General features: G+C 51.8%; 1 protein-coding gene across 3 annotated transcripts in view; it reads right to left on the bottom strand.

Annotated features, from left to right (window-relative positions):
• The window catches only part of Sulf2 (sulfatase 2), an 83,081-nt gene extending 76,062 nt beyond the window's left edge, over nucleotides 1-7,019 (bottom strand). The window contains exon 1 of one of the 3 annotated variants that reach the window (XM_051186129.1): nucleotides 6,838-7,019. The gene's annotated coding sequence lies outside the window, so the exon portion shown is untranslated. Of the gene's footprint in view, nucleotides 1-6,281; nucleotides 6,699-6,837 lie in introns of those variants that run through there. The other 2 variants (XM_051186139.1, XM_051186120.1) reach the window with 2 other exon arrangements.
• Between the last annotated feature and the right edge of the window lie 9,486 nt (nucleotides 7,020-16,505).

Here is a 16,505-nt window from a genome sequence, read left to right as displayed (position 1 = left end):
TTTGCTGATTGGCAGTCACACTGAAACCAAGAGACAAGAAGGTGAAAGACAGACTAAGGACAGACAGACAGCAGAGAGCAGGACCTTGGGATTTTGATAACACCATTCCAAGATGTTATCAAAAGACAACACTTGGACTCTCTCCTACTTGGAACTTTTTGTTATGTGAGAAATAGAAACTTCAGTTGCCCAGGATGCTAAGCCAGGCATTCCATTTTACTGTACATAAAGCACCGTGAGCCACGTGCAAATGAATAGACACTGAGCTATGGAAAAGATCTCAGTCAGCTTCCCTGTTCTCCCAAATATCCAACTTAGCTGCTGGCTTTCAGAGGTCTGCAGACAGCGTATGTCCCCAGAGCGGCGACAGGCACATGCATTTCACCAAGCACAGATTCCTCCTGAACTTGCCTAGGCTGTTTGCTCAGATCCCCACCTCTCAGGCTACCAAGGTGGGTCAGACTCCTGCTGGGGTCCCAGCCATGAGCCAGTAAGAAGAGCTGTCAACAACCTACTTCCCAGGCACATCTGGCAGCCACCTGGCCAAACACATCTTATGTCCCTGCTTAAGGTCCCCAGCGTTATGGCCTCAGCCTCCCCTACCCCTTGGCCCCACAGACAGGCTTAGCTTAAAGATTCCAGTCTGAGCTGGAATGGAAGGCTGTCTCCAGTGGGGCCCAGTGTGGAAAACAGGGGGCCATGTTTTTCATAAGGTGCAGCTATGAGTCCGGGGGCCCCTGCCACTGGGCCCATGTGTGGGAATGTAAAACACTGGTTTGTGAGAATCTACCAAAGTGCTAGGCTCGGCAGCAGAGGGGGGCTCAGACGGCTGGGCCATAGCTGTTCTAGTCAGAGGCTTTGTGCCACCTGCCAGGGTGGAGATGCTCCACCACCCCAGGCAATTCCCAGAAGGCCTCTGCCAATCACCCAGAAGGCCTCTGCTAATCACTCAGCAGTGAGGAATCAGTCATGGGAGGGGCCCGGCCTATGCTTTCTAGCACTCCCAGGAATATCAGAGGGATGTCCAAAAATATTCATCAAATAGGTGTGTGACAGGCCCTGGAGACAGGGAACCACACCGGGGAATAAAGTAAGCATATCTAGCCACACAGCTTAAAATAGCTAGAAAGCACAATGGCTCCAAACGCAGGTCACCAGCCTCAGCAGACTACAGACTTGCACATCCGAGACGTGAGTGGGGACCTGGAGAGCCAGCTGGTTCAATCCCTCTTAACCTTCCCTCCTGGTCCCTCCTCACACTGCTCAGGGACCCCCCCCCCCCAGGCCACCTGGGTCACTGTACCAGGTCACCACCCTCAGCCACTGTGGTCACTCTTTGTGACCTGAGCAGGGGATGATGGGAGAAGGAAGCACTGGTGGTCTCTGCCCACTAGATGTCTTATTTGTGACACTCAAAATTGTTCCCACCCGTTACTGCACCTCTCCTAGCTGGCAAGGACACCGTTAGTTAGGAACCAATGGCTCCTCCTTATTCTGGACTCTGGACCAAGTCCTGCTGGCTCCACTCCCCAAATTTTTCTCCACTGCCTCAACCCAAACCATCACCATGATTCTGTCTCGTGGACTGCTCCTGACCCTGGGCCTTGTGTCCCCACTTCTCAGCATCAAGCCTACTGTTTATGTTAGCCAAAGCTGTTTGAAATAGATTGGCTCCTATCTGAAAACCTCCTATAGTTTTCCCTGTCATTTAAAATAAAGTCTGAACGCCATACTCCTGTCTTCCCCTCTACAACTCACTCATGACTCCCTGCTCTGCTGGGCGTCTGTGTCCTCTCTACCTCAGGGCCTTTGCACGGGCCGCTTTACCACCTCAAATGCTCTCTCCCCGGCTCCTCCACAGCCAGCCTCTTCCTTCACTTCAGGCTCAAAGGTCTCCTCTTCAGGGAGGCCTCTCTGAACCACCTGGCTGGAGTTGCCTCACCATGTTCCCCACTCATGAGGCTGCCTTGAGTTTCACTGCTGTGTTTTGGAGCGTGTTATGAACAGCCTTGACGATGGCCTTGTTCACTGCTTGCCCGTGGGGCCTTCCCCTCTTGCTAGGCTAGGTCCTCAGGCAGTACCTGGCTCTTCTTAGGTGCTTACTAGTGATAGGAGTTCATCTGACCCATGGTACTGGGATCCGTAAGGAACTGGGACATCATGAAGTACTGAGACCTGTGAGGTTCTGGACCCTGTGTGGTACTGGGACCATGTAGTACTAGAACTTGTACAGTACCAAGAAGGCTGTCACGTTCAAGGCAACAACGGTGCATCCTGACGCCTCTACATCCCTGGTCTCATCTACAGCATCCCTCTTCCAAGCCTTTTGCTGACTTGAACATATACAGGGTACCTGCCCTGCTGCCTCCCTAGGGCTTTGCATTTTTATAACAAACACTTCAAGATAATTTTCACGGTGGAGGGGCCAGGCAAACTCAGCCCCCAGAAAGCCCTGGCTCGAAGCCAGGCTACAGCTTTCTTCACTGAAGTGGCTAAAGTAGACTCTGGTTCCCAAGTACCCTGTGGAAAGGGAAGGTTGGTGATGTCCCTGTGGCTCTCATCTCAGCTACGGTGCTGACAGGCCCCCTGACCACAGCTGCCCATACAGGTGGCTCCTGGCTTCCCAAATGGCCAGGTTTCCCTTTTGCAGGGGACCCCCCCCCAGTTTGTGGGACCTAGCAGCCACCCTTCCCCCGCCCCATCCAGACTGTGGTCTGAGGCATGCATAACTTACTATCTCAGCCAGTGTGCAATATTCTCATGGAAGGGTATCTGGGGGCCCAGAGGGCTGTTGCTGCAGAGGCTTGCTTCTATTGGGCTGTGCCCACAGAGGCGAGAGGGGGGCCTCTCAGTGGTATTGTCCGGGCACCTCCAGTATGATAACAGTCAAGGTTTACCTGGGACAGATGCTAAGCACTTGGTACTGATGATCTCACCCTAGCCTACAGACTCAGGGAAGGGTGTGAGGACTTACCCTCATCACTTGTTGGATGAGAACTCGGAGGCACAGAACGATTGAGTCACACGCCCCCATGTCATTGCTGGGCAGGTAGCCAGACAGACTGGCTGTCTTCAACACCCAGCCTGGGGCTGCCAGAGACTGCAGTGTTAGTGCTGAAGAAGGCACAGAGTGAGGCAGAGGGCAGAGCAGAGATGGGAGAATGGCGTCTGTGGCAAATGCTGAGGCCCAGTCCAGCAGTGCCTGATGCCAGGGCTGCCTTAGGATTTGGGGGCCTGTGAGAGGCATCAGCCATTTTTCTTTTGCCTCCAAGTGATTTCAGAGCCTCCCTTTCAAAGGCTTGCAAGAGAAAGGGTCTTGATTGCAGCCCTTCTAAGAAAGCACCCCGAGCCCACATTTCATCTGCAACTGCAGCTGCCAGTAGATGTGAGTGATACAGCTCTGGCTTCCCGCCCATGAACTGCAGGGTCTATAACCCCAGCGCCCAACTGCAGCCAGCCACTGCCTCTTCCCCTCTAGGCTCCAAGTGAGGTCTAGTTCCCTAGCAACCGCCCCAATTAGGCAATCACGCCATTTATCAGGATGCCAATTAATTATAATGATCTTAATGATCTCCCAATTAGATAGCGCCTTGAAGCCGGCTGGATCGTGGGCATCTGCCGGGGTCCCCACTAGGCCAGTCCCCGGGGCTGGACATAGCCAGACTGTTCTGACCTGCAGGAAACCATGGGCAGGCTCACTTTCCTGTCCACTAACACACAGAGGCCCGCCTGAAACCAAGTGCCTGGGACCCCCTCTGAGGCCACTCCACCAGCAGCCACAAGAGGGTCTCACTCCTACAGTGTCCTACCTCTTTCCCTGTATTCTTGAAGATCTAAAAATCCTAATCTCAGCATGCTTTTCATCGGCCACATTTGTGAGGACCTCTGCATCTAGACCAGGGGAGGGAGACGAACGCAGGGGAAGAAGAGAGGGCAAAAGCTACCAGAGGAAAACAACAACAACAACAACAACAACACACACACACACACACACACACACACACACACACACACCAGGACACCTTCCTACTGTGTCCCAAAACATTGGAGGTTCTTGGAGAAGGGAAGGGAGTTGGAGGGGTTTCTAACTTCCACAGCTTTACTGTTTTACTGGTCAGGTCTTTCTTGCCCCATGCATTTAGAAATAACTAAGCCCCTAGAAGAGGTTCAGAGTGGATCTGGACCCTGAGGAATTTACCTCTCACTGAGCACCATATTCAAGTCACAGCTCTGGGAGGATTTTGTGTGGACATGTGACTTATGTCTAAGGGCCTACAACACTTCCTGCCTGCTATCTTTGAGGTGAAAGGGAAACTCCTTTGAACTGGTCAGAAAGGCAGGAAGAGTCTAAGAATAAATAATGGCTGAGTGATAATCTCCCCGCTGACCCAGGGCCCAGAAGCCACCAAGGCCAGACGCAAGGCCAGACGCAGGAGAGAGTCTCGATTCCCCAGTTAAAAGGCATTTTGAACATCCGGTGTGAGATCCCACATGGGATGGGGTCCTTGAATAAAGCCCCTGTGGGTCAGGGGGACAAAAGGGGCACACAGACTGCAAATGGGTACGCTTAGCTCCTTCCTGGGGGCCAGCTTTGTCTTAGCAAACCTACCCATCCACCCTTAATTCTGAAACCCTAACATGTTATTAAGGTTTCAGAAAAAAAAACATAAATTTAAAAAAAAAAAACAAAAACAAAAAAACCAAAACACCTCAAGAAGGTTACACAAAGTCCAAAGCCACACTGCCTCTCAGCCAGGGCAGGGACGGTGGGTCCAGTATGCCAGTGGCCAAGCCAACATCATCATCATCAAACTGCTGATTTCAACACTGAACGGCGGGAAACAGGTTGTTCTGATTTCCCTGTGGACTAGCTGGGTGGAGCATCTTGGGGAGAAGGGTCTTCAGGGAGCTCCCACCCCCCTTTTAACCAATGGTTGTCTTAGTTGATCCCCTTTGGGCAAGGAGCTGGACCTGGTCACGATCACCACAAACTGCAAGATGAACAGTTCTGGCGAGAGAAAACCCAGGATATCCCCAGGGAAAGCCGGTATCACCTGCTCTCTGTCACTCACCTCCAGAGTAGCCTGGGGGTGCACCGTGGGAAAGAGGCAGGGACAGATGGAGAGGGGAGAGAGGGCGGGAGTCCCCACAGACAGCAAATATCTAGAATCAAACGTAAGCTGAATGTAATTACTTGGTTAATTAAATATTGACTTTTAACTCAAAAAGTGATTAAAACAAGCTGCAAGAGAGCCAATTCAGAAGGGGTGGGGCCGCTCAGAACTTTCAAGAAGCGCGCAGCGGGGTAGGGGGGGGTCCTCACCACAGCCACGATCTGTGCAGACCATCCTACTGTGTGCGGAGACAAAGCTCTCAGGGTCCCCGCCAGACAGAGGCCACCAAGCAGACCTACGGTGCGCGGGTGGTTTCCCTCCATCTGTCCACTTTGAGCTTCTTCTCGGCTGGCCACCAGCCGCCCTCGCAGGGACTAACACTACCATCCACGCTTCCCTGGGTAACACTCCGTGCCTGGCACGCTCAAAGCTCCACAAATGCTTGTCGAATGAATGAATGAACGAACTACTCTAAATAAAATCTCAGTCCCTCTGCAGCGTCCCCTTCGGGCTTCTGAAGCCCGCGGCGGGCACAGGTCTGCAGGGCGATGGGTTCTGACCTGGCGCGGGAGAAGTTTTCCGATTTCATTTGTCCTCGGTTCTGCGAGTTCCTAATCCTTGCTTGCTCGGGTCCTGCCCAGACAAGCTGCACGTGGCCTGGCTTCTAGCTGGCCCTCTGGGTCTAAACCCCAAGGGGTCACAGGGCCATGCTCCTGCAGCCGTTGGGTCCCTTCTCCGGGGACCACCGGGACGCAGCGAGAAGTCCTCCCCTTGCCTCCCAGTCTCACAGACCGGGTCAAACCGGTCAGCCCCCTGTGACCGGCCGGCGCCGAACCCTCCGGGTGCCACCCTCCCGGAGCCGGGCGGCGGGGACCAGCTGGGCTCACCTGAGCCGTGCTCGCCCTGGAACCCGTGATCCGGGCCCGGCCCCGGCCCAGAGCCCCACTAACCGCGCGGCCCCCGCGGCCTCACCGCGCCTCTGCCGCAGCCGGGCCGGGCCGCGGGGCGTAGGGGACTCCGCGTTGCCGCTGCTCCAGCCTCCGCCGCCGCCGCATCCCGGCTTCTGCTCCACCCCGCCCGCTCCGGGTTCCGAGCGCTCCAGGACCCGGAACCCGGCCGCCTCCCGCCCCGCTGGGGGGACCCTGCGACCAAGCCATCGCGCCTCACCTCCGGCTCCGTGGTCGCCCCGCGCCCCGGCCCGAAGTCCAGGCGGCTCCCGGCCTGCTGCCTGCCGAGCCGGTGGCCGGCCGCGCTCCCGCCGCCGAGCGCGCACCCTCGCGGGCCCCGGGCGCACTCACCCGCACCCGCTCCCGCTCGCCCTGGGCGCGGAGTTGAAGGCGATGTGCGCTGAGCAGAGAGCTGCCGGCGAGCCGGGACCGCGCGTGCGTGTGTGCGCGCGTGTGTGCCACTCGGACCCGGGGCGCATCTCTTAGTCCAGCAGACACCGGCGCGAAGTCGCGAGGGCCATGGATCAGGCCCCGGGGCTGGCGCGCAGAGAATCCAGCCTCTTTCCGCTTTCTCGTCCTCCTCCCTCCCAGCCGCGAGGAGCCAAGTGTTCCCTGAGGCGTGCGACAGCCCCGGCCCTGCGCTGCCCCTCGTAATGACACGTTAATAAATGTTTTCTTTTATCCGCTTTCACAGGGGCTCGCCCTGGTTTGCAAACACACCGCTGCCTTTGCTGAAAGCCCAGCGCTCGCCTCTAAACACACACGCACACACTTGCCATTGGAGACGCCGGCTCGGGCCGATCCCCGAGCTAGATCGCGGGAGGAACTGCCCACGCGCCCGGGACCTTCCCACGCGCCTCCGAAGCTCTCTGAGAAATTAACTTGAGCTCAAGCGAAAGCAGAAGCGTTGCCCAGACATGGGCCGGGAGTGGGAAAGAAAGAAGAGGCCGGCTCCCTTGGTAAAGGGAAAATTCGACTCCAGGTGGTGCTGTCTACGCGGTTTCTGCCGTCCCCGAAGCCACCAGAGGTCTGAGGGGCACTGGCTGCCTGGGGTGGGTGAAGAGCCACCACAGAGCCGACCAGTAACTGCAGAAAGTACAGCTGATGAGCTGGGGGGAACTGACCCTGCGGGGAAAACAGCACTGGCCTCCGGTGGAAACGTATCCCTGAAAATCCTCCATGGTGTTCCATCCATTTCTAGATACTGAAAGCAAGACACAGAGTTATTGGCCCAAGGTCAAGCAATGGATCGGGGATCTGAACCCAAGAAGCTGAGTTCCGGCGTTATATCTGAAACCACAGGCTGTACTTATTTTCCAAATCCTCCTTTCCCTGGTGGGATTTTTCTAGTTTCCTGATGGATAGTGTTGCCAAATTTAATAAGTAAAAATAACACGGCACCCATGGAGATTTAAAAAAAAAATCTTTTCTGTTTATCTAAAGGTCAAATGGATTGTTTTGACTGGGTTCCGGGGCTCTAGACTCCTTGCAGCACTAATCCTGAACTTGCCTTTCCAAGGCAGGGGTAGGTCCTACCTTTGGCCAGTCAGTTGTGGCTGTACTTTAATGAACCAAACAAACAAACAAAAAAAATGACCCCCCCCACTTTCTCCAGCCTTATTGGTGCATAAGAAGGGGCCACGCTCCTTGTGGCACTATTCTGTGGGTGCACTGGTGTCAGGCCACGCCTACAATTGATATCTTCCTGAGAAATGACACCAGAAGGCAGTGGCACACTCCTGCTATCCCCCAGCACTTGGGAGGCAGAGGCAGGAGGATCAGAAATTCAAAGTCACCCTCTTCTACATAGTGAACCTGAGACCAGCTGGAGGTCCAGGAGGCCATTTTAAAAAACAAGCAATAAGAAAAACTTCAAAAAAAAAATGTAGAAAATCAGGTTTAATCAGTTTTGATGTGATCGACTATACATCTTTCTACAATCAATTGAAGCAATATTACGGTGACTCACACCTGTGTTCCCCGAACTAGGAAGGCTGAGGCAGGAGGATCGCTCAAAGTCGAACCAGGCTATATAGTCAGACTGTCTCAGAGGCACCCAAAACGCAACCAGCAGGTATAAATGTGATCTTTTTGTACTCTTTTCTTTCTCTGCAACATGTCATATTATAGTTTCAACTCTACTCACTCTGAGCCCCACATGACTTGGGGTTCTCCTCCCGGGCACCGTTCCAGAAGGTTCTGCCTTTGCACGGTACTTTCATGAAATGTTTGTTCACAATCTTTGGAGAACACAGATGCTTGGAGAGGTTAGGGTCTTACCCATAGCCCACTTGGCCACATCTGCCCCATTGCGGAGGTTGTGCCTGGCTTTGGACCAGGTACCTCATCACAGCAGTGATTTTCTGTTGGGACCCTAGTGTCCCATGGAGTCTAGGGCAGGAGGGGGAGGGAGATCCGGGCTGGAACCTGTGTCCTGTTTGCTTTGAGGTTGTAGAGGATGTTCAAGAAGTTGGGGATTTGCACCACAAAACAGCAGAAGACCCACAATAGGACCACACCCTTGCCCTTCAGAGGGTGGTTCTCTCTGCAGGTGGGTGTGTCCACCAGAAATTCCAAGAAAGACAATGGCTTACGGTCACCCAGTTGGGATTGCACGCTGGAGGAAGATGGCTGCACAGGATTTCTCTTTTGTTTTCTTTCTGCAGTTGCAATCTAAAGATCTAACCCAGTGACAGTGACATTGGCATCTGAGCCCGGTCTCATTCCTTACCTAGGAGAAGACAGAGTTTAAGGACAAATGTGTATGCATGGGACTCTCTCATCAACTAAGACACCAGGAGGGTCTGCACAGTCTCTCCAGTTATATGTCTTTTCCTAATTCCTAGTGAAGTCCTAACCCTGCTGGTCTGGGCCTCAGCCTGTGGCCCAGGCTCCTTCCAGGAGGACAGCTGAGGACAGCTGGCCCGACTCAAGAACTTCTGTGTCTGCCTGAAGATGTAAGAGACTTCAGCGTAAGATGTCCCCTATAGCCTCGGGAGTCACGGTCTCTTCCACAATTGGACTCTGGCCAGAGTGGGCTAAACAGAGTCCTGGGGACCTTCAGGGCTTCCTGAGTTTCCAGTCCCAGCCTTTCTAAGCATGTGATCTAGGCCAGCTGTGTGTGTGTGTGTGTGTGTGTGTGTGTGTGTGTGTCCCCTGTACCCCTGATGATGTCATCACTACAAATGGACAACCGTGGAGCCATGTAAATTCCTCAGGCTGCCTGGCTGCACTCCCCCCCTATTGGTTTAACTTTAACAACCTTTGTCTGACACCCCCCCCCCACCCCGTGCCTTGCTCTCCCCTCTGGGAGTCCCTTGGTGGCTTTCTATACAGGTCATCATGGGTCCTGCTCACCCAATTGGGTCCTTTCCCTTCTTACTTCTTTGACTCTCAACCCAAATGGTTTTTTCTGGATCTTTCTGCATCCCAGCCCACAGGTTGAAACCAGTCAGATTGTTTAAACTTTTTCGGCCACATCTGGGCCAGAGTCGATGGTAGTTTATGAGGGTTATAAAAGACAACCTTTTAACATGTCTCAAACAAATTGGCGTGTAAAGGAAAAACACTAACCGGAGGGACATGGCTGCAGACTGGAGGCTCTGGTTGGGGCCTGTGCTCTGGGGCACAGGTGGCTTTAATAATGCACGCAAGTCTGGCTGTGACTCCCCCTTCCAAGAGAAGCCTTTGCCCTCATCTCTGCATGGAGATCAACCCTCCCAGCTCCTGAGTGGAGATGGGCTTTGCAGGGCTTTTAAAATGCAGGTATGAGTACCTTGCGAAACAATATGAATTTGTGGTTAGTTCTGCTGAAGTCTTAGAACCCAAGCTGTCTTGTCAGGAGAAATACCCTGGTATTAGCGAGAAACTGTTTATATATCTTAGATATTGTGATAATGAGAGCAGCTCCATAAACCCCATTAAAACTGAACACTAATTGTATTTCATGTGGCCTCCCTGGGCCAGCACACGGTCACAGACAGGCTTTACTTAAGCAAAACACAGCTATCTTTGCATCGCCATAGCCGTTTCCCCCCTTTAATTACATGTAATTGTATGGTCTAATTTATTCTAACGCCTGACGCCTGAAAGTGCACATTTAGGAATCAAGGGCTAGTTTGGGAGGGAGGAGAATGATAAACCACTATAATTGCCTTGAGCTATCACAAAGAGTAATGGGGTTTACTGTGAATTCTTACCAGGGAAAGCGTGGGACAATCCCAGTTAAGACAGCCTTTAAAGACCACTGGTCATGGAGACATGGTCTCTCTTGGAGAAACAGGCCGCAGAGCAGCAGCCTATCTGCAGGCAAGGTGGAACAAAGAGATTTTTCTTTTCAAATTAATCTACAAGTGTGTCTGTTTGTGGGGTAGGTGCATGTGTGTGCGATACTCTCAGCAGCCAGAGGAGGGCGTAAGAGTCCCCTGAACAGGGCATCCAGTCCCCTGGAGCTGGAGTTATAAGCAGTTATAAGCAGCCTGACATGGGTGCTGGGAACCCCACTTTGATCTTCTGCAAAGGCAGTTTGTGCTCTTACTTCTGAGCCATCCCTCCAGCCCCGGAGTCTTTGTTTCCTTGAGGGAAAACGCACAGGTCCTCCTGTTCCTACATGCTGTTCGGTCTAGGCCTTTCTCTGGGACAGTACATCTAGTTTTATGATCAAAATCTAGGAAAATCCCCTATGAGTTTTGATTAGAGTTCATAGATTGTGATTAACAGATGGTAAGGAATTGGCTCATGTATTCCAAGGCCGAGAGTCTAACAACCCAGGCTCAGCCATTAACTATCAGGTAAGTTCCTTTGCTGGCCGATCCCTCCCCACCTTGGTTTTCTCACTAAGAATGGAGACAGGGCCTAGAGAAGTGGCTTGGTTGGGGAAATTCTTGCTTTGGAAGCATGAGAACCTGAGTTCAACCCCCAGAATCTATGTAAAAAGCCAGGTATGGCTCTGCATTCCAGCACTGAGTTAGGGTAGGGATGGGGGAATGTGGTTCCGGGGGACACCTGTTATTAATCTCTGGCCTCTGTCTTTGTCTAGTTCTGGCTACTTGATTTATTTCTGGTTTTTTGAGGCAGGGTTTTTCTCTGTAGCTTTGGAACTGCCCTGGAACTCGCTCTATATACTGGGCTGACCTTGAACCCTCAGAGATCAACCTGCCTCTGCTTCCTGAGTGCTGGCTGGGATTAAAGGTGTGTGCCACCACTGTTCAGCTCTGGCCACTTTATTTCTTGAGACAGAATCTCTCACTGGACCTGGAAATCACTGTGTCCTGTCAAGACTGGCCAGGAATCTGAACTCAGGTACACAAGTTGTGTGACAAATACTTTAGCACCAGAGCTGTCTTCCCGGTTCACATCTCTTCATTCTCTTCCTATGATAAAATCCTGTAACAGAAACCCCGAGAGGACAATACAGGGGACACATTTGACCCCTCCACCCGAGGCCATGGCTGATATGTTCATCATGCGGGCTTGATATGTTGCTGGGTCCCTTGGCAGGAGGCTGCAGACATGGTGACGCCATCACCCCTCAGGACTGGAGCTGGCATCCCCGAGGGATACACTGCTCTCCCAGATGGCCCTTCCCATCATTATGGCGTCTAAGGAAATTAACAGTAATTCTGTAATCGCTCCCAGCTTGCTCCCATTAACAGAGCCCCTGAAGTATTTTTCTCTTCTTCTTTGTTTGTTTCTCAAGCCCTTTCCCGCCTCAGAGCCTTTGCACTTGCACTCTCCCTACAAAACTCAGCGAGTTTCACCCTACCGGCTCAGATGTCACCCCCCCCCACCCCCCAGACTCTTCCCTGTGTGTCTTACCTAAGGACACTTCCTGGCCACCCATCTCCCCACATTGTCATCTGCCACCATCTGACGTTCTGTTTTGTTCTGTGCTGGCTGACCCTGAACTCACAGAGATCCACCTGCCTCTGCGTCATGCGTGCTGGGGTTAAAGGTACATGCCACCACACCTGGCTAAGATTCCCTTTTCTTTTGTGCCCGTGGCCACAGGCTGTGTCCCCCTCCCCATGCCCCACCTGACACCAGCAGTAGAAGGCAGAGGCTGTGTCTGTCACAGTGACAGTTTAGTGTCTGGAATATCAGCTACCACGCAATAATCCATAGATGCTTGGCAAATGAATGAATATCCTGTAGATCACACTTCCAAACAGAAGAGGTAGTAAAAACGATCTGGATGCCTGCGTTTAGGGGCAGTACCCAAAGCTCCAGTGCCACAGATGTCACTCGGCAGCTGTGTGTCACCGTGGAGCTCACTTTCTTGCTAATGGGAGTGGTGTCTGTCTCCACCAGCTACAGTCATGCACTGAATGGTGTTTGGTTTACAATGACAGCCTCCCTAGAACTTAAAATATTATTTATTTGTGTGTGTGTGTGAGAGAGGGGGGGGCAACTTTCAGGAGACTGTTTTCTCCTTCCCCCCATGTAGGTCCCAGGGATCAAACTCAGGTTGTCAGGGTTGGCAGCTCATGCCTTGATCTGGGGGAAACATGTCACTGGCCCCAGCTCTTGTAATGAACATGCGATGGGTTAGTCAGGGCCCCTGATTTGAAGCGCATCTAGCTGCTCACTGAACTGCCTCCCGATGGTAATCCTCCTGGGAAAACTTGGCTGCATGGATGCTGCCACACTGCTGGCCACATGCTGCCAAGTGACCAACAAGCCAGCACCACCTTTGGCCCAGAGAGGCTTTCAGGCTTACAACTGGCATCTAGCATGATGGGCATAGCCTGTGGTCAAATATTTTGATTCTTAGCCTCGAGACTACAGTTTGGATGTTGCCACAGAACTGAGACCTGGCGGCCTGCCGAGGTGGCCACAGAGGCCCCTCTCTCTCCCAGTGGGACAAGGGGAACCCAGCAGTGGGCCTCTGCTGTCCCACAGCTCTGGTGTGAATTTTGCCTCAGCCCTGGCCTCTAAGTTACAGATCGTTAACACTGGCTGCTCATAAGCAGGAACATAGAGGGTTTTCAGCTTAAATTGTCATGAACTTAAGTTTCAACATAAGTTAGGGGGTAAGAACCCTTGCTGTACAAACACAAGGACCTCAGCACCCATGCAAGAAGCTGGGTGTGGCTGCGTGGGTGCCTGTAACCCCAGGGCTATGAGGGTGGAGACAGGAGGATTTCTGGGCTTGTAGGCTGCTAGGCCAGCTCCGGTTCTGTGACTAACAGATCCTTTCTCAAGGGAATAAAGCAGAGTGATGAATCGGGATGCCTGACATCCTCCTCTAGCCCCTGAATGCTCCCGGGTGTGTATGTCTGCACACACCATACATCACACACACACACCTGCATGTACACCACATACATACTCCCATAGAACAAGAAAAAGGAATTAGTAAAGGCAAGAATGCACTGGAAATTCATACATGAAAATAGCTGGGGGATACATGTGTGAGCTGGGGGGGGGGGTCGGAAGACGAGAGAGATCTTTCTAAGGGCCACTTATCCAGTGATGGAGAAAGCACCTTACTTTCTTTTGGGGGAAACAGTCGCTACCTGATTTCCAGGTCTGACACTTTGGGTGGGATAGCTTTGACTTCTGATGGTTTCTTTTGAAGTTGCAGATAGTGAAACACCCTCCGTGTGTCCTGAGGACCTTCCCAGGGATGAGCAGCTAAGGAGGGAGGGGGTACCCTGCTTTATAGTAAGAAGTTTTTTGTTTCTCTTTTGGGGGTCTTCCACCCAGGCCCCAAGTGAATCACACACAGAGGCTTATTCTTACTTATGAACATCAGACCTTAGCTTGGCTTGTTCCTAGCCAGCTTTTCTTAAATTATCCCCACTACCGTTTCCCTCTGGGTTTTCCTGTTCTCTTACTTATGTAAATCTTACTCTTACTCCATAGATTGCTGTGTAGCTGGACAGTTAGGTGGCCCCAATATCCTCCTCTTTATTCCCCCCTTTGTTTCTTCTCCTATTTATACTCTCTGCCTGCCAGCCCCTCCTATCCTGGCTCCTGCCTTGCTAATGACCATTCAGCTCTTTATTAGACCAGCAGGTGTTTTAGACAGGCACAGTGACACAGCCTCACAGAGTTAAACAAATGCAGCATAGACAAAAGTCACACACCTTAATATTCCCCAACCCTGCCTCCCGTGGCTCCAGCCCACAGTCTGCAGACCTGGGTGGAGTGAGAAGGGAAAGGGGAAGGTTGTGTGTTCCTCTGTTTCCTGACCGTGCATGGGATGCGGGCAGCTCCTGCTTCCTTGACATCCCTGCCTTGATGGGCTGTGAGCTGACATAAACTCTTTGCCACTTAGATGGGGAATGGGGGGGGCTAGAGCCACATGCGTAATAGTCTCATTCTCCCTCATCCTCATCTCTCCCTTTCTCCTCCTCCCTGGCTGCTGCAATGTGAGCAGAACTTGTCTGACAATGCAGTCAGCCCTCTGGAACAGTGAGCCAAAAGAAGTGCACTTCCCTAAAGCTGTCCTCTCCGGCATTTTGTCACAGTGATGAAAAACTAAAGAGGACCCCATGCTCCAGTTTTGTGGATGCCACTCCAGGTGGGCAAATTCATGCATCCTGCATCCTGATGAGTGATTGGTCAGATATGATCCTTTGGTGGATCAACAGGAATAGGTCAGGGATTTTTCCTTTGTGCTCTTGAGGGAGGGCAGCTTCTTCTACTGGTGACTAGGGAGCTGTAGGAGGCCATGATGGGCAGGGAATGCAAACAGGCAGCTTTGGGTGGTGAGGTAGGATTCCAAGGTGGTCCCCGAGATTCCTAATCCTGGGCATGGGCAGAACTATGAACATAACGGTTCCACCCCAGCATGAGGCTGAGGGAAAGGGATTTTGCAGATGGAATTAATCTCCCAGGTCAGTTAATAGAATTTAACGGAAAGGAGATTGTCCTGCTTGGGCCCTTTTAATCAGGCACAAGCCCCAAGGGGGTTGAGTTCCTTCTAGAATAATGTTCTCTAGTTGGACTTAAAGGGAGGGGTAATTTGTCATTCTGGAGGCCACATGGTGCAGATGACCTTGCCTGACAACAAAAACCTAGAATCGTGGGCTGAGCTGTAGCTTGGTTGGTGGCGTGCTCACCTAGGGGACATGAAGCCCTGGGCTTTGATCCCAGCACAGGACAAAGCTGGAGTGGCTATGGCACTGGGGACGTAAAGGCAGGAGAACCTGGAGCTCAGGATCGTTTGAAGTTAGCCTGGGGTATGTGAGACTGGCACTGGGGACGTAAAGGCAGGAGAACCTGGAGCTCAGGATCGTTTGAAGTTAGCCTGGGGTATGTGAGACTCTCTCAAAACAAACGACCTTCTGGAAGTCAAAGCCTCACAACCACGAGGAACTGAGTTCTGCTCTACCATCACAACCTTGTCCACTGTGAACCTGGGCCTCCATTTCAGCCCCCTGTGCCATTGAGCAGAAAGCCAGGAAGCCCAGAGCCATTGATTTACACTGTGTGTGTGCTAACTTCTGTGGAGGTCAGAGGACAGTTTATAGTCTATAGTTAGACTTCATTTGGGCTGCAAGATCACAAAAACAACACAGAGACTTATTAATTATGAAAGCTCAGCCTAGAGCTTAGGCCTGTCCTACAGCTCTTATAACTTAAACTAGCCCACTTCTATTAATCTCTGTGTTGCCACAAGACTCCTGGCTTTTACCTATCTTCCCAAATGTCTTTCTCTCTCTCTGCACAGCTAGTCAGTTAGCAGAGTATGAGACTCTTAATCCCAGGGTCACAGGTTCATACTCCACATTGATCACTATTTGTAGTGGACTTTTATTTGGGCCATCAGCTCACAAAAATGACATGGAGACCTACTATTAATTATGAAATCTTGGCCTATAGCTTAGGCTTGTCCCACAGCTCTTATAATTTAAATTAACCCTTTTTTTCTTTTTCTTTTTTAATCTAAGTTCTTCCACGAGTTCATTTCCTTGTCTCCATTATGCCCATCCTGGTTATGCTATGTCTGGCTGGCAAGTCTGCCAGTTCCCTCTCTATCCAGAAATCCTGCCTCACTATTGGATGTTCAGCTTTTGATTAAGCCAATCACAGTGACACATCTTCACACAGTGTAAAGAAATATTCCACAACAGTAGGCATCTTCTCTATCTACCTTGAGATTTTGGATTTGAACTCAGACCAGCAGGCTTGCTGCTGAGGGCTTTTTCCTACAGACCCCTTTCCAGCCTTGTTTCTCAGCAGATTTCCAGGGTTGCATCCATGGATGAACTCTATTTCACATGCCTGATCGACATAATTACTCACTGAGCCTAGGATCCTCTTCATCCTAGGACAGAGGTGAGTTGTGCATAGTGTGACTCATAAGTCAGATATCTCACACAGCAGTTCTAAGGACACACAGTCTGTCTACAGCCTCTGGACTCTTCCTGGAACTTCTCTTGGGCACTCCAGGGCATGAGTGGTTGGATAGTGTGGTTCCTGGAGGGAGAGTAAC

Source organism: Phodopus roborovskii, unplaced genomic scaffold, assembly GCF_943737965.1.
Source record: "Phodopus roborovskii unplaced genomic scaffold, PHOROB, whole genome shotgun sequence".
Taxonomy (NCBI): domain Eukaryota; kingdom Metazoa; phylum Chordata; class Mammalia; order Rodentia; family Cricetidae; genus Phodopus; species Phodopus roborovskii.
This window is presented reverse-complemented; position numbering and strand designations above follow the sequence as displayed.